The sequence below is a fragment of the Prionailurus bengalensis genome, chromosome B2 (assembly GCF_016509475.1).
Source record: "Prionailurus bengalensis isolate Pbe53 chromosome B2, Fcat_Pben_1.1_paternal_pri, whole genome shotgun sequence".
Lineage (NCBI taxonomy): Eukaryota > Metazoa > Chordata > Mammalia > Carnivora > Felidae > Prionailurus > Prionailurus bengalensis.
Window position 1 is genome coordinate 50,743,826 of NC_057349.1, and position 25,112 is coordinate 50,768,937.

Genomic DNA, 25,112 nt, shown 5'->3' on the forward strand with positions numbered 1-25,112 from the left:
AAGAATTCCATAACCTTTTTATTTTGTTTGTCCTTATTCCTTTGATGTAGAAGAATCATAGCAAGTACGTGGGAAACAGAGAAGATCCATCTCTTTGCCAGGGCCTTTTGTCCTCCTCATTAAGTTCAGATTGTGATATTCATATTTATATTTGTTTACAAGACGGCAGCACATATGTCCTGCTTCATTCTTTCCTGCAAGCAATGCCAGATGCATCCTGACCTTGTGAAATAGATTTCCAAACCTGCATCAGTTTAGTCTTCAAATGCCTTTGACTTAGGTGGTTAGTGTCCTCTTGATGGATTTTTCTGGGGAAATGTAAAAATTTTGTTCAGCAAGTACTTATCAGACACCTACTGCTGTCTGGGCAGCACTGTGCTGGGAGTGATGGAGTAATACAATATGTAATTTATGTTAGACAGACAAGGCATACAAGTATAAAATGGCAACAAGTAACTAGGTAAACACAATAATTTTTTTAAAACATCAGTTTCTACCATCTGGAGTAGAAGCACCAATGTCTTTGGGAAAAGCCTGGTCTATTTTCTTGGAAGAGCCCCTTTGGTCAATTTTTTATTCCCATGAATGTTGGGCTTATAATCACTCATTATTTTGGAGGAAATCCTGAGCTTGAAGAGTAGTATCAATGTTTTAGACCGAAAAGGTAAATATTCCGTTCATCTATCATTAAATGATTACAGTAGTCCCCTTTTTATCTGTGGTTTTGCTTTCCTCTCTTTCCATTACTCATGGTCAGCTGTGGTCCGGAGGCAGATGATGTCCTTCTGGACAGAAGACCAATAGTAGCTTAAATGCTACATCACAACGCCTATGTCATTCACCTCACTTCATCTTGTCACGTAAGCATTTTATCATCTCACAGCATCACAAGAAGGGTGAGTAAGGTACAGTAAGATATTTTAAGAGAGAGCACATTCACATAGCTTGGATTATGGTATGTTGTTATAGTTATTCTATTTTATTATTGTTGTTGTTAATCTCTTACTGTGCCTAATTTATAAACTTTATCCAAGGTATGTATATATAGGAAAAAACATAGAGTGTGTGTATGTATATAGGCGCGCATATATATATATATATATATATGTATGTATGTATATATAAACTTCAGTACTATTTGCAGTTTTAGGCATCACCGGGGGTCTTGGAAGATATCCCCTGTGGATAACGGGTGACTACTGTATTCATTGGTAGCATATAGGATATCTTAAATATCTTAAGATATTCAACAACTGATAAAACAGGGCGCCTACTAAATAGCATGGATTCACAGGCGCCTACTTAATAGCATGGATTCTGGAGCTGAGTTCCAGAGGCTTCCCTGGAGCACTCTGTGTAAGGCATCAGTTGCTGGATAACAGTGGGGCCCAGGGGCTTCTTGGAGAAGGCTGGAGGGGTGGGAGGGAATCAGGGGGAGGTCAGGGCAGCAAATATCCAGATATACAGAAGGATCAACTCTGTACGGAAGGATCTCACTATTTTAACAACTGGTATACCGTACTGAATCATTCTTGTCTCAGTGACAGGGTATAATCATGAGGTTTCTGAAGAAAAGAGAAAATCTAGCTTCAACAAAGCAGCAATATTATGGGGCTCTGGAGACAAAGGGCCAGCAGGGAATTCCAAAGGAAAGGGTGACCAGTGGACCCTGGGAGCAATAATATATGATTGCCAGTTTTAAATCTTCCTTTTCTACATTGTTACTCTCCTATATCACACTTAATTGAGGAATCTCAAGTATCCTTAATAAAGTCTGATAAATTGCTGACTAGCTCCCTCTCTGCCTGTAGGAGTATCATCTGGTATTGTCGTGAACACCTCAGCCTCTACAGAAGGACTGCTTCAATTTAACAAGCAGCTCTAGGGGTGAGGGTGGGAAGTTGTGGATTGGGGGGGGGCGGGGAGAAGCAGGGGAAACTATCAAGTGACTGTAGGGAGTACAAAAAGCAGGATGTGCGGTGCCTGGGGGGCTCAGATCGTTAAGCCTCCAGCTCTTGATTTCTGCTCAGGTCATGATCTCACAGCTCCTGAGTTCAAGCCCTGCATTGGGCTCTGTGCTGACAGTGCGGACAGAGCCTGCATGGTATTCTCTGTCTCCCTCTCTCTCTCTCTGCCCCTCATCTGCTTGTGCTCTCTCAGAGACTCAAAATAAATAAATAAACTTAAAAAAAATAAAGGCAGGGTGATTTTGTAGAGGAGTCAAGAGTTGGAAAAAAGAAATAGCATAGGATGAGTTCCCTTACCCTTGCAAAGTTTTGGGGTGGTTTTTTTGTGGGTTGTTTTGTTTTGTTGATGGCTTTTTGCCTAAGAGCAGATTGCAACTGGCACTTCACGGGGCAGCTACACCTCCAACAGTAAGTATCGCTGCATTGAAGAACCAGAGGACAGTTTGTGGCAATCACATCCACTGCAAAGTGAGCTGGGAATTCTGGGAAAAAGAGATCCTCAAAGGGGAACTCAGTGGAAATTTAGATCTTCAGGAAGGAATGAAAAGTATCAGAAATGATAAATATCTGGATGCATATAAAAGACTTTTTTTTCCCTCTAAACTTCTTTAAAATTCATACAACTCTTCAAAGCAAAATTGATAAATTGTCTTGCGGGGTTTCTAATATTTCTAGATGTAGCACATACAACAATTACAGCATAAAGGGTGGGGTGATGGTAGGTGAATCTATATGGTTGCAAGGTTACTACATTTCATGTGAAATGGTAAATATTAACTTCTGTAGCCTGTGAGAATTTAACTTTGCATATTGTAATCTCTAGAGTAGTGCTGTCCAATAGAAATGTAACATGAGTCACACATGCAATTAAAGAATTTCCAGTAGTGACATTAAAATGTTAAAAAGAAACAAGTGAAATTAATTTTAATAATATAATTTATTCAACCATATACATGCAAAATATTATTTCACTATGTAATTGGTATAAAATTATTAATGTGATATTTTACATTCTTCATTCACCCCAAGTCTTCAAAATGCAAGGTGTATTTTATACTTACAGTGCAGCTCATTTTGGACTAGCTACACTTAAAGTGTTTAATAGTCACATGTGACTGATGACCATGGTATTGGACAGCAAAGCCCTAGAATAACCACTTAAAGAATGCAGAGTACGAGGCGCCTGGGTGGCTCAGTTGGTTAAGTGTCCGACTTTCGCTCATGATCTCACAGTTTGTGAGTTTGAGCCCTGCATTGGGCTCCCTGCTGTCAACATGAAGCCCACTTCAGAACCCCTGTACCCCCCTTTCTCTGCCCCTCCCCTGTTTGTACTCTCTCTCTCTCTCAAAAATAAATAAAAACATTAAAAAAAAGAATGCCAAGTATAGCTGAAAGAGCAATAGATTAAATGGAATTCAAAAGAAGGCAGGGAAGTTGGAGCAGAGAGACAAAAATTAGAGGGGACAAAACCCCCGCTAAGTAATTTAATGGTAAACCTAAATCCAATTATATTACTAATTATATTAAATGTCAGTGGGTAGAACATTATAGTTAACAGACACAGATTCTCAGAATGGATAAGAAAAGCAAGAGTAAGACCCAAATATATGCTGTCTACAAGAGACTCACTATAAATATAAAGACACAGATAGGTAAAAAATAAATGGGTACAAAAAGATTTACTATAGAAATAATAGACATAAGAAGACTGGAGTGGATATGTTAATATCAGGTGAAATAGATTTCGATAAAAAAACAATTACCATTGGCAAAGAGGGAATTTCATAATGATAAGAAGGTCAAATCATCATGAGAATATAACAAATATAAACATATATGTGCAAATAACAGACTTTCTTTTTATTTATTTATTTATTAAAAAAATTTTTTTTTAACGTTTATTTATTTTTGAGACAGAGAGAGACAGAGCATGAACAGGGGAGGGTCAGAGAGAGAGAGAAGGAGACAAAGAATCTGAAACGGGCTCCAGGCTCTGAGCTGTCAGCACAGAGCCCAACGCGGGGCTCGAACTCACGGACCATGACATCATGACCTAAGCCGAAGTCGGAGGCTTAACCGACTGAGCCACCCAGGCGCCCCAATAACAGACTTTCAAAGTTACGTGACGCAAAACAAGTGACAGAATTAAAAGGAGAAATGGGAAATTCCTCAATTATACTTGAAAATATTAATAACTCCCAGACACTAAGAGAACTACTAGGCAAAGAAATCAGTAAAGGTATAGATTACCTGAACAATATTATTAATCACCTTGACTTAACTGATATTTCTATGACATTACACCCAACAACTGCAGAATACAAATTCTCCTCAGGTGCACATGGTACTTTCACCAAGACAGATCAGACCCTATGCTGGACCCCAAAACATGTCTCAGTAAATTTAAAGGCACTGAAGCCATACGGAGTACATTCTCTGATCATACTGGAATTAAATTTAGAAATTAGTAACAATAATCTAGAAAAACCACCATTATTTGGAAATTAAACAGTATACTTCTAAATAATCCATGTGTCAAAGAAGAAGTCACAAGAGAAATTAGATAATATTTCAAACTAAATGATAATGAAATGTGATATAAATACAGCTCTGCTACTAATCCAAAGTAAGACTCACCATAGATTACCTAACCTCTTAGAGTCTCCACTGACTTGTCTTTAAAGTGAAGATAATAATAGTGCCTGCCTGCAAGGTTGCAAATGAAAACGTAATGAGAAATTAATGCCTATACAGCACTCAGCTGAGTATCTAGCAAAAAGTGAGCATTCAAAAAATTTCAATCATTTTCATAAAAATCAACAACATTGTGTTGTGGGTCTTTGGGAATAGGAAAGTAACTTGTTTAGGCCTTGAAGTGAAGCGAATCAGAGAAAGATGCCACATTATGGAAAAGCAATCATGAGGAGCAGGGGACAAGCATACACAGGGACCCAGAATGGGAAATGGCAAACAGCAACCTGCTTCCAGGGAGAGAAGCAGGGAGAGAAATGGAATTTGTGCATTTATGCAGTATGAGGAGCAGATTATTTTTATTTTGATATGAAGGATAAAGGTAACCCTAGAAATTTAGAAGGCTTGGGACATTTGGTTATCGGTTATGTAGCAACACAAAATTACATGAAACAGATTGAACCTGTAAGACTGGGCCTAAGGATTCAAATACAAGGGTTATTTTGGTGAAGTGGTGTTGGGATGGGAGGGTTTGCAGATAATAGGTTTTGCTGGTCCTGGTACAAAACAAAGGGTTTTTAAGAGGAGTGGGTGGGGGGGTGGGTGCAGAGAAGATCAGTTAGTAGTAGAGGAAATGCCTCATGCTGAAGCAGGGAGGCATGACTCAGCATGGTACATGCAGACTCAGATGGCTGTCATGAGGGATAGGTGGGCAGGCATATTAGGCCAAAACATAAAGGTTGTTGGATTCTGGGAAGGGTCTGAACTCGATAAATTAGTATGTGATCAAGAAGGATTAAGAAATCTCCAGGAAGGGAGAAGAAGATGACCTGAGGCCCTAGTGAAATCAGTAAAAGTTCTTCCAGGCCTCCGTCTCTTATCTCCTGCTGCCACTTTTAATTTCCTTTAGATATAGATATAGATATAGATATAGATATAGATATAGATATAGACATATCTATCTTTCATATATGTACATGTATATGTACAGTTGACTCTTGGACTGAACTTCCACACAGGTTTTTTCAATAAATACATTGGAGGTTTTTTTGGAGATTTGCAATTATTGAAAACACTTGCAGACAAACCATATAATCTAGAAATAGTGAAAAAATTAAAAAGTCTGGTACGTCATGAATGCATAAAATGTATGTAGATACTAGTCTATTTTATCATCTGCTATCATAAGATACACACAAACCTATCATAAACAATTTAAAATTTATGAAAACATACACATACAAACACAGACCATGTGTGGCACCATTTGTAGTTGAGAGAAACGTAAACAAACATAAAGATGCAGAATTAAGTCATAACTGCATAAAATTAATTGCAATAATTTTGCAGCGCCCTCCTGTTGCTACTACAGTGAGCTCAAGAGTTGCAAATATTCTCTTAACACGCTGCCTGACCCTAATCACCTCTGCATAAACAGTCTGTCTCTCCAGGAAATTTTTTATGGCAGCAAAACGTGATGTCTTATGGTCCTTGTGATCAGTAGTTAAGTTTTGGGGGAGTCAAAAGCTATACGCAGATTTTTGAGTGTGCAGGGGTTTGGCTCCCCTAACCCCCATGTTGCTCAAGGGTCAGCTGTTTATTATGTATATATAATTTTATTATTTAAATGATATTTTAAATAATATTAATCAGTTCAATTAATTTAGTATAATTAATATTTTAAAAACATTTTATTTTTAAGTAATCTCTATACCCAACATGGGCTCAAAGCCACAACCCCAAGATCAAGAGTTGCGTGCTCTACTGACTGAGGCAGCCAGGTGCCCCTATTAATTAAAATTTTATTTTATTTTATTTTATTTTATTTTATTTTATTTTATTTTATTTTATATTTAATTTGTTTTTAAAACATGCTCTTTGTTGACATTTTTTAAATGTTTATTTATTTTTGAAAGAGAGAGAGCGCAAGCAGGGGACGGGCAGAGAGAGAGGGAGACACGGAATCCGAATAGGTTCCAGGCTCTGAGCCATCAGCACAGAGTCTGACACAGGGCTCAAACTCACAAACCTCGAGATCATGACCTGAGCCGAAGTCACACGCCTGACTGGTTGAGCCACCCAGGCATCACTTAATTAATATTCTAGGTAACATTTTAATATGTACATTTTTAAAATAAGAGAGGTCTTTTAGAGCCCTCAAAATCCAGGTAACTGGCTTCTTAAGCTCTCTCTAGGCGAGTTAGAGGGAGAGAAGTCGTCAGGAGACTATAAAAGACTACTGAAACCAGAGCTTGCCTTCAACTTCCTAGTGGCCATATTTTCCCAGACATGCTCACATATTCACTCATTCTGTACTAGAGCTGCCACTACATCGTTTTTCTAGGTGTGCACCTTGGAGGTGAGGCTGTGTATCCACCTGGCCAGGTGTTCTTAGTGTGGGCTATGTTCCTCCAATAAGGACCCTAAAGACTCCTCACAGGACTCTGAGGGTCAGTCACTGCTCTGAAGCTGGGCAAAGCTCTGATGATGGCCTCTAGGCTGCAGAGATGTTCACGGGCTCCTGTATCCCAACAGATGCTTTTCCGCTGGGCCTGCTCCTCTAATTCCTATTGGCCCTGCATGGGGCTCTGGCCACTGCTTTTCTCAATTCGAGGAGGATTACAGGTCAGTAAGAGTGGTAAGGGCAGCTACTCAGGGCCCTACTGCAGAGAAGACTAGCTTTCTCATTATGGCAGATCAAAACCCAAGAGGCTCCATTCTCATCAGGCAGACAGACAAGCCTCCAACAAACTCTACAGATCCCTCACCCTGGGGCCTTGCTGGGGAGTACAGGCACAGGGATGTTACAGTGGGTGTATGTGTGCACACACACACACATATACACTCACTGTGCCACGTGACCGACCATCATTCTTTCACAGTCACATTTAAATGAAGAGCAAGGACAGCTTGAAAGGAAGGGAGTTGTAAAAGGGCAGCCTAAGGAGCAGATGTGTGAAGGTAAAGTGGAACAATTTAATCCACTGCTATTTGCTCATTCCGTCATGGCGCTGGGCTTCCAAGCTGATTGTACAACGAATGATCAGAAAGAACTGAATATTTACAGAATATATTACTCAGTCACTGCAAATGCAAATGCTCAGTCACTCAGGTCATATGCAAACATATATTCAGGAACAATTTGTACAGGAACTCTTTAGTGTTTCTTCTACAATTATACAAATGTTCACTGTGTGTCCTGGGTCATACTGTAAGTGATGGTTGATGATGGTCACAGTGACAGCCCCACAACGTGGTTGTGAGGAACAGATGTTTTACGAATGAGTTGCATACATATGTTCATATGTAATCTAGAGTATAACCTAGAAATTAAGCAATAAATTTTGAAAGCATTCCGCTTTCATTGATTCAATTATATATTAACTCACAGTTGGATGAGGGTTTTAATTACTGTTATTTTTTTTAAAGCTCTTTTCTCTTTTTTTAACTGAGTGAGTGTCCTGTGGTCAAGCTGCTGAGACATTGTCCAGGCTTCTTGGCAGGGCAATGACCATGGTTACCATAGAGGGAGGTTAGGAAGGCTTTGACTGGGCTCATGGTCTAGATGGTGATAAGCACAGCCTTGCTGAGGTGTCCTAGGCTGGGAGAGTTTCAAGACTGTTTCTCTGTTGTTCTTAAAGCACAACAGGCTTGATTCTCCCTCCCTACCCAGGGGGGCTCTAGGAAGCTGTGGGCCTCCCCACCACCACTCCAGGATCAAAGAAAGGAAGAACCACACATGCTCCCTGAGACAGTTAGGACTTGCAGTTTTCACACAGCCCCTACCATAGTAGGACTCACTGGAAAGAGGAACTGGTCCAGTTAGTTACAGCAGAAGAGGTTGTGTAATGGGATGAACAGCTAAGTATAACGGAAGGCACTGCAAATCCTTTCCTTTCCCTTCTCTTTTTGGGTGAAAGACTGCACAGGGTGCAGAGGGTTATAGAAAGCTTGCTATACTTCCAAACTATGCCTTCATTCTGTGCAGAAACCCCAGAAAATTCTCTTTTTCTGGTGATGGACACCATAGCCTCCCTCCTTCTATCTCTGCTCTGTCCAATATTACCCGGAGCAGCCTCTTGGGTCCCCCGGAAGGGCTGCCCATTAGAAACTAGGTAGAAGGGTACTAGAGATGCAATTCCACACTTTCCTCCCATTGTCCACTGCAGATCTTGGCTCTTGTGTCATTTCTACTACGATGGTGTCATGTATTCAACATCTGATGAACACATGGCAACAGTCATGTGAGCCATCACAGTTTTCATCCTCTTTCGTATTTGCCAAATTTAAGTACATTCATAATTAATTCCTAAGTATAAACCACCAAGCATGAATCTACACTATGTATTAAATGTAAACTGTTACCTCCATGTCTGTTCAAAATAATTATATAGCTAGCATTTATTAATTGAGACCTTACTGTGTGCTGAGCCCTGGGTTAAATACTTGATGTGACTTTTTTTTTTTTAATTTAAGCATCACTGAAATCCTAAAAGATAGGGTATATTATGTTCATTTTACCAATGAAGAAATTAAGGTTCAGAGAGAGTTTAAAAACGTATCAAGGTCACACAAGTATGTAGTGTGCAGTGGAGCACAGATTCAAACCCAGATTGAGTCCTGACCCCTATACTCACCTCTCTTAGACCCAGGGTAGGCTAAACTCTGTAGCAGGTTGAAAAGTTAGCTCTTTCCAGCATGGGAAGACACAGACTAAGTGAGTCAGAACCAACGTTCTAAGATAAAAATTTGGATACAGAGAACACGAAATGGAGTTATAAAAACTCCAAACACTAAAATAAAGGAAATGCCTTTTTGAATGTAAAATAAATTTGAGGAGGAACAGAGCCTGTGGATTTCTTAATCCTGTTACGGGTAGTAAAGATATAAAACTCTAATCGGTTGGGTAAGCCAAAACAGAAATAGGTTCAAGGAGATCCTACAGGAATGTGTTGATCAGAGAATAAAGCACTTCCTTTTATTATGTGTTGGGATGAATATGAAATTATCAATTTTTGTTTAAAAACAAGCATTAATTCCATATGGTTTAACTTAGCTAGAGAATTGCGCCTGGCTTTTATGTGTAAAGGATACAGAAACCATACGCAGAGTTGATTGTAATTCCACTCACTAAGACCGCACACAGGATGGAAGGAACTAGTACTAAAATGTTTGGTTTTGGTTTTGTTGAAATCTCTTCTTAGACTTTTGTATGTATACGGGTTGTGGGACTGGTTGGAAATGTAATTATTCAGATTAATGTCTCTTTGGTTGTCACAGAACTGGAAATTGAGTTTTGGTGATCTTTTTGCTCTAACCATCTAATAGAAGTATGGCAAAACCTCAACCGAGTAGGAATTCACTTCAATCATCCATCAAATGAGGACATGTGTACCTCTCAGTTCTAAAAGTTTACAGAGAGTTAAGGTGAAACATCTGGCTTTGGCTGCCAGAATTGTCAAAGTCTGGTCCCATATCTTTTCTCCCCTCAATATGGTTTTTCAGAACCCTACAATCAATTTTATCAGACACAGATAAACCAACTGGGACAGGAGATTTACAGATTTAGCAAATAAAAATACGAGATGTCCAGTTAAATTTGAATTTCAGATAAACCTTGAATCATATTTTAGAATAAGTATATCCCCTGAAATATTTGGGACATACTTATACAAAAAACTGGGTGGTTTATCTGAAATTCAAATGTAGTTTGGGTATCCTGTATTTTATCTGGAAACCTTGCTCTGGCTAAGGTTTCAAGTGAGTCCGTGAATTCCATGAAAATTTCTGGAATATTATGAAACATGTTACGCCTGTGTGTTTGTGTTTTTCTGTAGAGTGGGCTTAGAGATTTCATGAAATCTTCTGAAAAGGGCCCGTAACCCAAAATAGACCCAGAACCATTGGGCTGAGAATGGTCAGACAAGAAATAGTCACAAAATTCTACTGTCTTCAAGGAGTGGGCAAGTCACTGTGAAAGAATTACACTGTGTCCCGGCCTGATACAGCTCTCAAGTGAAAATCTTCTAGAGCTGACTATAGAAAAGAATTGTCACTTTATATTTAAGAACATTCTCTTTTCTGCTGCCCTCCACCCTTGCCTCCTGGGAGAGACTCCACATGGGGCAAGCTGAAAAGCCATGTGTGCTAAAGTGTCACTGTCACTCTCATGCCAGAATGAGCTGGGATCCCAGAATGTGTCCTTGCCAAAGGGGCGAATCAGCTGCGCCTTCTCCCTGTCCTGTCACATTCCTGTGGCTGCATCTGTCCAAGCTCATCAGGACTGACTCCTGGAATAGAAACACTCCAGCCTCTGCTGCTTGCCATTTTAAGTTAAGTTGGACTTGAGGGGGGGTTTTCCACTTTACCGTTTCGTTTCTAACCTAAAACGTATAATCAGCATAGCCATATGTGTACATCGGGAACAAAAACTTGTCTTACGGTTCAGTCAACAATACTTTCTTTTCATAGGGGGAGTTTCTATCTTGCCAGTAGGAATATTTCTGGGAATTCAAAGAGTTTATCTGACTTTTGTGCTACCAACTGAGTTGAAACGGACTGTATTTCATCTAAATGGATCAGGTACTAAATGTTTACATGGTTCCTGATCAAAATGAAGAGGGAATTCTAAACCTTGTGAACCAAACCTAAGAATGTTACTTTGTCCCTCCTTTCTTTATAAAATAGAGAGGAAGAAAAAAAATACATTAGGCTTTAGAGATTTAAAATTATTAATAGAAACGACTAGCAATTTTACTATTTAAAGGCATCCCTCTTATGCATTTCTATCCCTAGGCATTCTCCTAATCTATGGCATTCCTTACATTTCAAGAAAATGTTTTCTGGCTCCCAATTCCCCTTCGGGCACAGGCACAGAACAATACCGCCCGCTGTAGACGGCAGTCAGTGAATTGCTCCGGAGCCGGGAGCATGTGGTCGCCGCCACCCTCTCGCACCCACACACCCATACGCACCCTCGAATCTAGAAGACAGGAATTGGAGAGCGTGGCCCCAGCTCCTTACCCTCCTGTGCAAAGTGGCGTCCAGACGTGTGATGGTGAGTTTTCAGCAGCAGGCTCCTCTTGGGAAGCAATCTGTGGAAAGAGAGAGAGAGAGGGAGGGAGGGAGGGAGAAGGAAAATGCGGTGGGGAGCCACCAGCAGCCACCTGACAAAGTCCCAGCAGCAGCAATTTTTAGAGTGACCCTTGGCCTTCCAACCAAATGAGGCGTCAGAGCTTGAGCTCCTCAGCCAGACTGGCCTGGAGTAGGAGGGGACCCCCCCCATCCGTCCCCCCCCCCCCCCCTTGGCCTTCAACTCTCAGCCTCCTGGGGCAGAGGCGGGGCTCTGGTTGCTGGGGAGGGGTTGGGTTTCTTGACCTGCTCAGTAGTTTAAAAAAAAAAGTCAAGAGTCAGTCACCCTGGGTGTGAGGAAAGGAAATTAATTAGCTGGGTATTTAATTATTGGAAGCAGGGACGGGGAAGGCACCCTTGGTAAGAAGAAGGGAAGGCTGTGAATCACAAATTAGCTTCTAGAACGGTAAATAGCCTGGTCACCTCAGGTCCTCCCCAAAGCCCGAGTTTATAAATAGGTTGTTCTTTAGAAGAGGAGCACATGTTTAGGAGGACAAGGTGTGTTCTTTGATACCTCACATGTGATATCGACATCATTACGGTCATGGTATAGTTGAACAGAGTGAGGTTTGCGACCAGTCCCTGACTCTGCAGTGATGCACAGGGAGGTCTGCGATGAACACACACTCTGGCATACAGGCAGGTGGAAAGATGTCCACTTTGGCAGCACTTCCTGTGAAAAAAAAATCAGAGGATTACAATTGACCACAAGCTTTTAATAGACACCAAGAGTGTGAAACGGCTGTGAAGCATTAATGTGATATTAGGCTGTAATAATGGAGAAATGGATCAGGGAAAATTAATGTTCTAAATTAGTCTTCATTACTCAGGTGATGTGTTAGGCATTGCTTTGCCCCTTGGCACACTGGGAAATTATTCTGCATCCTGAAGGAAATGTCTGGAATGAAGAGAACTTCAGAAACTGTGCATATTGGGCCAGTCTGAAGCAAAGTATCGAGAGAGGACTTAGGATAGATGAAACTCCTGTGTCAAGTGTTTTGGGGGTTGTTGTGCAACAAGGGGATTCAGTAAAAATTCTTGCAACCTAACAAGGCCAAATTTGGGCCCTATGGGTGGAAGTCCAGGGAAATATTAAAAATAAGAAAGGAAAATTCCGGTAACAACTGGGTTCTAATGATGAAAAAGGATCCTAATGATGAAAAGGAGCCAGTTCCTTATGAGGGGAAGCGGGGAAATAAAAGAAGCTATAGGATTGGGTGAGGTAGGAGGGACTATCGCTCTGGCTGGCCCTTGCACTAGATCACGTCTGATATCTTTCCAACTCTATGATTCTATGATTTCTGTAGGTACTGGGCTTAGTCCTCCTGTCACCTCTCAGCTCACTGGTTAGAATCTTAGTTACCACTTCTACTTAAATTCCATTCAGCTTTTTTAGAATGGGAAACTATTTTGATTTTTTTTTTTAATTCTTTGTTTTCACCCATAGATCTTCAGCTTCGAATGTGTCAGAAATAAATCAAAGAAGTTCTTTATTCTATGGTTTACATAAAGCTAATAGAGGACCACTTCCATGTGATCCTTCCTGTTTCCACCTCCTTGATGCAGTCAAGGGCCAGGGCATTCAACTGTCACCTTAGTAGAATGATAAAAATCAGCTTATATCAGTATTTATGATGATACTTACATGATTATGGAAAGGTCCTTCAAGAAGTAAGAAGGAATGACCTGGGAACCTTGTTAAAAATCAGTTTTGATAAGGTAGGCCTGGGGTGGGGCCCGAGATTCTGTTTTTCTTTTCTTTTTAACGTTTATTTTTGAGAGACAGAGAGAGATAGAGTGCAAGCAGGGGAGGAGCAGAGAGAGAGGGAGACACAGAATCTGAAGCACGCTCCAGGCTCTGAGCTGTCAGCACAGAGCCCGATGCCGGGCTGGAACTCACTGACTGTGAGATCATGACCTAAGCTGAAGTCGGACACTCAACCCACTGAGCCACCCTGGTGCCCTGATTCTGTTTTTCTAACAAGCTCACAGGTAATGCTGATATTGCTGGTCCCAGGGCCACACTTGGAGTAGCGAGGATTTAGAATGCTTGGGCTACTCAACATCTGAAGGAAAAGGGTTTGTTAAAAAGGCAGTAGAAGCCATTCTATCAGAACACATTCAATGTTCAATACCAAATCCACCAGGACGAAGTCCACAACCTTTCTTTCTTTGCCTTGTTAAAATGGAACAGCCCCTCCTTCTAAACCCCTCTGCTGGTGCTTTGGGTTACAGACATAGCCATCTGCTCAGGAACCTTGCTGTATCAATTCTTCCTACTCTCCTGTACCCCCCACCCCCATTTCTGCTGGCCAATTTCTACCTATATTTAATGGTACACAAACTCTTCTATTTAAAACAAGTGCAACAAAACAAAGCTTTCAATTTTGTCCATATTTTCTCCAGATAATGCCATATTTCTCTTCACTTCTTTATAGGCAACCTTCTCAGATGTATTGTGTGTATTTATATCTGTAGCCTCTATCATGTTGCTTCCCATTTTCTCCCCAAATCAATCCAACTAAGTTTCCCTGTTTGCCCTTCTACCAAAGTGCTAGTGCCAAGGTCATAAATAACCCTGAGTAACTAGTTTTTTGGACATTTGTCAGAGCCTGACCTTTCTGAATTATTCCACACAGTTGACCAATCACTTCTACTAAAATTTTTTTCTTCCTATTGGTTTTGACTCTTCTCCAATTTCTCTGGTCTTTTATTCTCATTTTCCTTTTCTTGAAGAAGATCTTCTGTGCAACTTTTGAAGATCAAAGTGCTTCGGAGCTGTCCTCGACTCTCTTCAATCCTCAAAGCTGCATTTGGCAGATGATCTCAGACATCCTTAGATATCTCACAGGCTCCTTAAAATTCATTATTTCCAGGATTAAAGCCATCTTTTCCCTCAAAATATGTTCTTTCTACAATATTGCCTTTGGTAGTATACAAGCCATCACTCATCTAGTTCTATAAAGGGTGAACTTGGGATCATCATTTGCCTCTTCCTCACCACCCTGCACCCCTGTATCCACATCTTAAAATTCACCATGTCCTATTATTACATATCTGTCATATATTTCCCACTGCTGCCATTATGGCCCTGGCTATCATCACCTCTCACTTGAACCATTATGAAGTCCCCCAAAATGGCTTTCCTGTGTCTACTCTTGCTTCTCTCCAATCTGTCCTTAACACAATGTAACCAAAGTTATATTTTCAAATCTGGTCATGTAACTTCCCTGCAGAAAATTCAATAGCTTTCCATTTCCTCAGGATAAAGTCCCAAATCTCTCTCTGGCTTACATTGCCTTTCAGCCACCTGATCCTTGTTTTCCTCTACAATATCTTCATGCTCTAGCAAAGCCAGTCCTCTCCAAGTACCTCAAATATACCACCTCTCTCTCTGGCCTTAAGTCATCATACTTGCTCCCAAGGTACCATCTATTTCCCCTTCCACTTCACAGTTCAACAACCCCTCATTGGACCAGAAGTGCCATAAATAACAAAAGCTAGCATGCACTTACTCTGTACCAGATAACTGTGGTAGGTAGCTTCTACGATGGTCCCCAAATGATCTCTGCCTCCTGGGATTCATAGCATTAAATAATCTCTTAGCTTTCAGCAACTTACTTCTAAACAATAGAATACCTCAAAGTTGAGGGACTATGATTTCTATGACTAGATTGCAAGAGATTCATATTTCCACATTAAAAGAAGACTTTCTCTATTCTTGTCTTTAATGAAGCTCAGTGCAACATCTGAAATACCCAGGCAAGGAACAGCCTCTAGAAAATGAAGCCCTTAGTCCAACATTCCCCCAAAGATGTGAATCCTGCCAACACCCCTGCATGAACTTCCAAGTGGATCCTTCTTCAGTTGAGCCTTCAGATGAGACTCAACCTTGGCAAATATCCTGGATAAGCACCAGCAGGCAGTTAACACTGCCATGACCCCTGGCCAAAGCCATTAGCCTGGAAATCAAGCTCTGTATGTTGGTCAAAGCTTGAGAGAGTGCTTCAGTTAAAATCAAGGAGGAGAAAACTACTAAGGACTAGTTTTTTTCCTTCTGTCACCTTTGTTTCTGGCACCAGGGATCCCCAATGTGCACCGATGTTGTATTTTTAACATGTCAGAATCTGTCAGTTCAAATGTGTTGTACACAGTTGTGTGTGGCCTTGGCTGACATGAAGCTGCTCTGTGAGGTTTGCTTATCAGCTAATGACTTAGTAATCAAACCGTGCAGTACTTTGTGCAGTACTGTGATTTCACAGTTAAGCTTGGGTCTCTGATCTACTGAAACTGTGAGATAATAAATGTGTATTGTTTCAAGCTGCTAAGTTATGCAGCAGTAGGTAACTAACCCTTCCATGTACCTTTCATGGATAAGCTAACATAATCCTTACAACATTTTTACCAGCTAGGATTCATGTTTTATAGATTAAAAAAGTGAAGAACTCTTAACTTATCCTAGAGCACATGCTGGTAAGGGATGGAACCATAATTTAGACCCACATGGTCAGGCTCCATGGCCCATGCTTTTAATCACTTCATTTTGCATGAAACTATGACTGTATCTGATTTGTGTATAACTCTAGTCCCAACCAACAACACAGCATTTGACACATACTAGTGCTCAATAATTGGTTAATTGATTACTTAATTTAGAAAAGTGCTAAATGAGTGATGAATAAATTTTGGGTTTGTTCATGCAAAAGAATTTTAGAAGAGTATTCTCAGTTATAACTGAGTCTCAAAGGCTTTTTTTCATTTTGTAGTATGCAGGCATAGAATGGGCTACATGCTCATTGACTGAAAATTACAGGTGCATACCAGCAGCATTTTTCACAGAACTAGAACCAACAATCCTAAAATTTGTATGGATCACAAAAGGCCCTGAATAGCCAAAGCAATCTTGAAAAAGAAACACAAAATTGGAGTTATCACAGTCCCAGATTTCTAGGCACTTGTACCCCAATGTTTATAGCAGCACTTTCAACAATAGCCAAATTATGGAAAGAGCCTAAATGTCCATCAACTGATGAATGGATAAAGAAATTGTGGTTTATAATCACAATGGAATACTACATGGCAATGATAAAAAATGAAAGATGGCCTTTTGTAGCAACATGGATGGAACTGGAGAGTGTTATGCTAAGTGAAATAAGTCATACAGAGAAAGACAGATACCATATGTGTTCACTCATATATGGATCCTTAACAGAAACAGCAACAGAAACTTAACAGAAGACCATGGGGGAGGGGAATGAAAAAAAAGAGAGGGAGACAGCCAAACCATAAGAGACTCTTAAAAACTGAGAATAAACTGAGGGTTGATGGGGGGGGGGGAGAGAGGGGAGGGTAGGTGATGGGCATGGAGGAAGGCACCTGTTGGGATGAGCACTGGGTGTCGTATGGAAACCAATTTGACAAATTTCATATAAAAAAAGCTGTAGTAGTCAAAATGGTATGGTATTGGGACAAAAATAGACACATAGATCGATGGAGCAGAATAGAAAGCCCAGAAAGAAACCCACAACTATATGGTCAATTAATCTTCAACAAAGGAGGAAAGGATATACAATGGGGGAAAGACAATCTCGTCAACAGATGGTGCTGGGAAAACTGGAGAGCCACATGCAAAAGAATGAAACCGGACCACTTTCTTATACCATACTCAACAATAAACTCAAAAAGGATTAAAGACCCAAATGTGAAACCTGAAACCATAAAAATCCTAGTATGGAGCACAGGCAGCAATTTATCTGACATTGGCCATAATAACATCTTTCTAGATATGTCTCCTGAGGCAAGAAGATAAAAGCAAAAATAAACTATTGAGATTACAGTAAAATAAAAAGTTTCTGCAGAGTGCAGGAAACAAACAACAAAACTAAAAGGCAGACTACTAAATGGGAGGAGATTTTTGTAAATGACATATCCAATAAAGGGTTAGTATTCAAAATATATAAAAAAAACTGATACAACTCAACACCCAAAAGACACACACACACAAAAGACACACACACACACACACACACACACACCCCATGGAGTATTATTCAGCCATAAAAAAAGAATGAAATCCTGCCCCTTACAAACAACATGGATAGATCTAGAGAGTATAATGCTAAGTGAAATAAGTCAGTTAAGAGAAACACAAATGCCATATGATTTCATTCATGTGTGGAATTTAAGAAACAAAACAAATAAGGGGGGGGAAAGAGACAAACTAAAAAAACTCCCCAAACCCAGTCTTTTAACTATAGAGAACAAACAGATGGTTACCAGAGGGGAGTTGGCGGGGTGGGGGGGGGATTGGTAAAACAGGTGAAGGGGATTCAGAGCACACTCATCTTGATGACACTAATATATGGAATTGCTGAATCACTATATTGTACACCTGAAACTAATACACTGTATGTTAACTATACTGGAATTAATTTAAAAATACAGGTGCATTTCAGAGTGCAAAACAGTGTAATGTAAGCATTATGTAAGCATATGTAAGTTTAAATGTTCTAAGAGTTGCTTTAGAAATTAGAAAAAGGGAACAGATGACATTAATTTAATAATATATTTTACTGAACTCAATATATCTATAATATTGTTTCAATAGACAATTGATATAAAATTATGAGATATTTTACATTCTAAGTAAATACTAAGTGCTCAAAATCTTTTATACTTTCAGTACATTTCAAGTGCTGACATTTGGATTTGCCTTATTTCAAGTGCCCAATGTTAGTATTAGGCACTGCATACATGGACAGTGCAGGTATAAAGAAAAGTTGGAAGGAAGATGCAGCCTCTGGGAGTCAACAGGGTATCTCTTATTCTTATAATTACTCCTTCTGTTATGATCTCAAGAGGTACTAGAAACTATTCAAAATAAAAACTGAACTTTAGGGACAGAAGTGGTCTTAAAGTTTTTCTTTAAGTGGGACCTGGAAAAGAAATCATGACCTGTCATCTTAAACAGTAGCCTGAGAAGAGTTTAAGCATGACCTTCAGCTTCTAAAATTTAGGTTCCCAGAAATATTCAGTTTCAGTTCAGGCAGAAGACAGGAAAGTTTGAGAGAACAAAACTGACAGGTTTTGCATCCTAGACAGTGAGGCTGGAGAAGATTGCCCTTTGTTTAGCAAAGGCAAGGCTATAGTAAGTCTTTGGTTGTGCAGAGTCATCAAGGAGCCAAAAAGGCCAGGAGGCAAACAGGTGATAGAAAGTGACACTAACACTTTTTACTTCTGGCTGCTGGACGTGTGAACCCCTTTCTGATGGTTGTATACTTATTTTCTACTGTATGAGGTTGGGTGGCAAGCAGAGTCTGTCTCTGCCATAAAAGCCAAGAAGCCAGATGCTTAATTTGTCAGCTATGGCATGGATGGGCATAAGTCACGGGTTTGGTTCATCAGATGCCTGCACCCCAGATTAGAAATTGGGAGCTAATGACGCAAAGAAGCAGGGCAGAGAGGAAGCTGTTCTGGCCCGAGGGGGGCGGTGGGGAATGGCTGAGCCTCATCAGCAACATCTGTCTGCCACAGCAGAACTGGCAGTGGGGCCAGTGGTGGCCTCTGCGTCCAGATCTAGGGGTTTTCGGACTTCCTGCCATGGCTTCTACTGTTCTGTGGGGGCTGTGGTGTCTGGGGCTCTCCGCTGTGGCTCCAGCTGCAGAGGCTTTGTTTGTTCTCTTCCTCTCTCTGGCCTGTTTCTCTGGCCGGTCAGGAGTGAGTCTGTGGGCTCCACAGTATCCTTTCAGTGCATTTCTTTCCTCTTTAATTACTCAGCTGACAGGCCCAGGAGCTCAGCTCCTCGGTATAATGAAATGGGGGGACTTGAGGGGGGAAACTCAGAGAGGGCAGCCTGGAAGCAGGGGAGCACAGAGCCGGTGGAAGTCTTGAGGGAGAAGGGCTGAGTTAGGAGATGTGAGCTGTAGTCTGCAGGTGGTGGGGGCACGAGTCAGAAATGGAGCCATTTCTGATGCAGGGTGGCTGATGTACCTGTAACAACAAAGGTGCCTAATGATTCATTCTCAGCAGTTTGTATTTCTGCACTGTAAATACTCTCCATGGCACAAAAGTTTGAGTAAAGGCTGCTCTACGTAATGTTCTGGGTGGGTGTTTTCAGTGGAAATCATAGAAAAGTCACCTGCATTGGCGCAGAGTAAAAATGACAGGAGAGTTATGGAGATGAGCTGTGAGGAGGTGAGCAGTTACTTGGAGTCACAGGTGACATACGTGAGCCTAGGTCCCTGGGTAATTCCCCGAAATCCTGGTGAGGGCATGGCTGTGACTTAGAAAGGTGAAGCCAATTTTATTTAAATATCAGAAAGGCTTGGAGATGTCATCTGACATCAGGGTCTCACCTGTGTTAATCTATTTGTCATCACTAAGAAGGACTAGCTCAGGGATCAGTCACAGGGGACAACAGATAGTTTCTCATCTTTATTGTGGGAGTAAATCTTTGAAAGAGGATCTGTTAGTGACTCTCTAAAACAAATGGAACAGGCGGAGCCGGGTTCCTATGCCAAGAATTTTCAGATAATAGACATGAAGCATTGCCTTTTCAAGGTGACACAAAGGGATCTATTTCATTATTGTAAACACATAGGTTTTATGCAGAAAACATTGGCTAGGTAAGTCAAGCATAGAGGCGTTCAAAGGTCCCATTGAACTCTTACTTTTGGAAGATAAACATGAGGTCAATCAATGAAGTAAAAACTTTCATGGATACTATAGCTGATTCATGAATGTATGCAGCCCATTCCAAAAGCCTCTACAGATGCCAATTGCGCATGGACTGTGCTCAGTATAGTTAAGAGGTTCTTGATGTAAGAGGACATTTACAAGCCACATGCTCTGTTGTGACATTTTAAAGGTGGCAGTTCTGTTTTGGTATAAAGACACACTTGTAAAGGAGAAAACATATTCACTGCAAGCACTTCTAAAAGTAGGACAGTTTTGGGGCGCCTGAGTGGCTCAGTCAGTTGAGCGTCTGACTTTGGCTCAGGTCACGATCTCACAGTCCGTGAGTTCAAGCCCCGCTTCGGGCTCTGTGCTGATGGCTCAGAGCCTGGAGCCTGCTTCGGATTCTGTGTCTCCCTCTCTCTGACCCTCCCCCACTCATGCTCTGTCTCTCTCTGTCAAAAATAAATAAAACATTCAAAAAAAATTAAAAAAAAAAGTATGACAGTTTTCAAAATATACGGCATGCTTCTCCGATGATTGCAAGCGTACAGTCACTGAGGGTTGCTTTTAGACATCAAATAATAAAAACAATCTACGTATGAAAGCTGAGGACTAACACTCACTTTGGTTTGGCACTATTGAAGAGTCATCTAAAACGTAGAAGCCCCTTATTTAGGGAATTTGCTTTCCCGGCCATCGTGAGTTAAAATGATATAATTTTCTTTATTCCCAAGTGTTGAGTGGTGTTTCTTCATCATTTACCTTCTTCTTGTAGACTCCTTCCCCGACCTGTCTTCTTCCTCTTCTGCCCAAGTTGTGTTAGGTGCCTCCTTCCATGGTCCTGTGATGCCATGGATATAGCTGTCTCTTGTGGCACTTACTACATTATATTAATGTGGTTTTCTCCTCCCTGACCTGGGACATCTTAGAGGACAAGGTCTTTTTTTTTTTTTTTTTTCTTTAACTTCTATATCAGTATGATGCCTGGTACATGGTCAGTGCTCAAGAAAGCTTGTCACCCTAGGGATGATCCATTTGCTTGCATTAATGACCCACTATCCCTGGAATTAAACAAGATTGAAACAAGATTAAAAAAGATGCCAAAGATTAGTTTCTCATTAGTCGCATCGTCAAATTACCTTCAAAAGGTAATTGAAAGACTAAAAGCCCCTTCCATTCAATGCGCTAGACAAGTGATGGCCTCATTCTGTCCTTCCTGCCATGCTCTTCTTTTTTCCCATCTAGCTCTTCTACTAAAATATTTTTCCTTTGCCTCACCATGATCAAGAGTGATATCATTCTGGAAGATTTAAAGAAGTTGAAAGGAGAGATGTGAGGCCTTTTCGGTAAAGTTAAATCTATCATATTTCATTCCTGCCCCTCCCCCTTTAAAGAAGGCCAGCCATCATAAAATTTTGAAACCATAGTGGCTTGTGTTTATGCAAGTTGAGATCAATTATATGTTATCTTAAAACAGCTTTAAATTGCAAAAGCTATTTCTGAACAGAAAAATTGATTAAAATTATCTTTTGAAAGCTTGATGGCTGTCCCTGAGTCCTCTCGGGCAACACAGTGACTCCACGCTATGTGGAAAACAGCTGGAAAGAATAAGATGATCAAAACTCAGATGTTATAGGTTCCTTATTGTTTCCACTTAGGAGGACCCTCCACATCCTCACTCAATGCATATTCATTCTTTCTTCACATATTCCAATCAAGTTGGTTCCCAGGCAGTAAAAAAGACATTCACAGCAAGAGGTGGCGGATTGATCAGGATGGAGGCAAACTGATGAAAATGTGACACAGGACTTCCCAAATCCTCAGTTTTACATCATGGGGTAGGGGCACTCATTTCTGAGCACCATTGTGAGAGGACTCAAGACAGTTGTCCTGTGGACCAAATTTAGCCTTTACAGTGTTTTTTGTTTTTTATTTTATTGGACTAATATATTTTTTAAACTTCTTTTTTTAATGCTTATTTATTTTTGAGAGATATAGCACAAGTGGCGGAGGGGCAGAGAAAGAGGGAGACACAGAATCTGAAGCAGTCTCCAGGCTCTGAGCTGTCAGCGTTGAGCCCAATGTAGGGCTTGAACTCACCAACTGTGAGTCCATGACCTGAGCTGAAGTTGGCCGCTTAACTGACTGAGCCATCTAGGCACCCTGCTAATATATTTTTCAAATAAATGTATATTTATTTTTGAGAGAGAGAGAGAGAGCTCAAGCGAGGAAGGGGCAGAGAGACAGGGGAAACAGAGGATCCGAAGCAGGCTCTGCGCTGACAGCAGCGAGGCTGATGTGGGGCTTGAGCTCATGAACTGTGAGATCATGACCTGAGCTGAAGTCGGATGCTCAACCAGCTGAGCAACCCAGGTGCCCCTGAGCCAATAGTTTTAAATAAAGAGGTTTTCACAGAACAATATCTTGCTGCATAGAACAATTTCCATAGAAAGGTGGTTTCATGAACAGTCATACAATCTAGCGATACTGGGCCCATCCATCTACGTGAGAACAACAGCTGAAGCTGAGTGGTGACTGCACCCATTAGGGCATATGCCCCCAATGCATCAGTTTCCATTGCCCACATGGGGTTTGCCCGGCACTTATCCTGGATGGTTTTCTCATTTCTCCTTAGTCATGGTAGGCAATTGAGTTTGCCACGAAGAGCTTCATATCATAGTTCATTGTCTAATTGTCTACCATTCTAAAATTAGAAGCAACTTTGTAGAAGTGACTTCTTCAGGTTTGAGATTAGACTAGAATATCCTCAGCAAGGGGTCACTTAAACCATTTATAGTTTTTCAGTAACAGGGAATTCTCCATGACACCAAGAAGATATTTTCACTCTCCCTGCTCTCCCCACCTAGAATTAGCTACTTTTATTTATGTAAAACCCAAAGTATGTTCTGTAGAAACTTTGTTCCAAGGGATGTTAAGATTGGTGTTACATAAAAGAAAAATTTCAGTAGCCGGGTATTTATTCATTTATCAGCAAAGATAAATGACTGCTTTTCTTTTCTTTTGTTTTTTTTTTCTTTTCTTTCCCCCTTTCTTTTCCTTTCTTTCCCCTTTTCCTTTCTTTCCCCTTCTTCCTTCCTTCCTTCCTTCCTTCCTTCCTTCCTTCCTTCCTTCCTTCCTTCCTTCTAGTGAAGGACTTCTTAGACCCTTTAAAACACTTATTGTGCATTGTTAGTCTCTAAAAGGAGAATAAACATGTAGCCTTTTCTCATATATATTTGATCAAAACCTATTTTCATGGGACTACCCTGTGGCACAAGTGTTCCACAGAATAACGTTAGAAAATGCGTATAGGAATTCCTAGGGACTTCCAACTTTTCTTATGTGGTCTTATACTATTTCTGAAAAGTCGGTCAGAAGCAAGATACAGCAACTTGCTCCAGAACAGAAATGGTGGCTGTGATGAAAGTGGGTTGAAATCCCAGAATCCTGTTACCTAGTAGTAGCAGAATGCATATGGAATGCACACACTGATCACTAAGTTTGGGGGTAAATGGTCTTAGTTAAACCCAAAATTGTGGAGAAGGAAAGTGTGATTACCTTAAAAAAGGAACACGGATGTTAATGGAGAATCAATGATAACAAAATATATAATAATAATAATAATAATAATGGGAAGTGATAAGGAGATTAAGGAGGTAATTAATGAGGGTTAGCTTTATTTTCATAAAAAGTGAAAGCACTACTTTGTTTAATGTTCATGTTTTATATAAAAGTATAATATATGTTACAAGCATATCCTTTAGAAAAGCAAGCCATACCAGGGGTTAGAGTCTCATTTTTACCTCCTGTCAAAATTAAGTCCTAACAAAAGTGAAATGGAAGAGAACAAAACAAAAATTTTTCCATTATCATCGTTAAATTATCATCATTAAAGACAAGCAGGCTACTTAATAAGTCTCCTTTTGTACTCAGAATTTAATGTTAGCTAAAATATGTATATTAATGTTTTGGGGCCATCTCAAGAAGAATAGCACGGTCATCACCACTGTCAGGTGAGGAATGCAGTAGAATAGCAGTGGAGAAAATTGGAAACTAAACAGTGTATATTTTAAAATCCCACTCCCATATCACAGGTAGCAACATTGGTGTTTATTTCCTACTATTTGTTAGTGTCCAATGTGTTTTTTATCATTATAACCTTATTATACTTATAATTTTTATTATAATTATTTATTATGGTAAAGTATGCATAACAAAATGCATCATTTTAACCGTTTTTAGGTGTACATTTTAGTGGTGTTGAGTATCTTTGCACTGTGGTGCAGCCATCACCTCCCGCCATCTCCAGAACTTTTTCATCTTCCAAACTGAAATTCTGTTAATTCTCCTAAAATAATTTTATTTTATTTTTTTTAATTTTTAAGGTTTATTTATTTTTGAGAGGGAAAGAGAGTGAGAGAAAGCAGGGAAGAGGCAGAGAGGGGGGAGACACAGAATCCAAAGCAAGCTCCAGGCTTTGAGCCGTCAGCACAGAGCCCAACGTGGGGCTTGAACTCACAAGCAGTGAGATTATGACCTGAGCCAAAGTCGGGCACTTAACCAACTGAGCCATCCAGGTGCCCTTAAAATAATTTTAATTCCATTAAAAATAACTCCCTATCCCCCCCTCCCTCCAGTCCTTGGCAA

The 25,112-nt window shown here is 40.4% G+C and overlaps 1 protein-coding gene and 1 long non-coding RNA gene across 9 annotated transcripts in view; one reads left to right on the top strand and one right to left on the bottom strand.

Annotated features, from left to right (window-relative positions):
• The window catches only part of KLHL31 (kelch like family member 31), a 129,943-nt gene extending 118,027 nt beyond the window's left edge, over positions 1-11,916 (bottom strand). For 7 of the 8 annotated variants that reach the window (XR_006298955.1, XR_006298958.1, XR_006298959.1 and 4 more), the window contains exon 1: positions 11,633-11,746. The gene's annotated coding sequence lies outside the window, so the exon portion shown is untranslated. Of the gene's footprint in view, positions 1-11,632 lie in introns of all 8 variants that reach the window. The other variant, XR_006298957.1, reaches the window with a different exon arrangement.
• LOC122489637 overlaps positions 11,609-25,112 on the top strand; it is a 28,222-nt gene continuing 14,718 nt past the window's right edge. The window contains exon 1 of the long non-coding RNA XR_006298962.1: positions 11,609-11,715. This is a non-coding gene — a long non-coding RNA (uncharacterized LOC122489637). The remainder of the gene's footprint in view (positions 11,716-25,112) is intronic.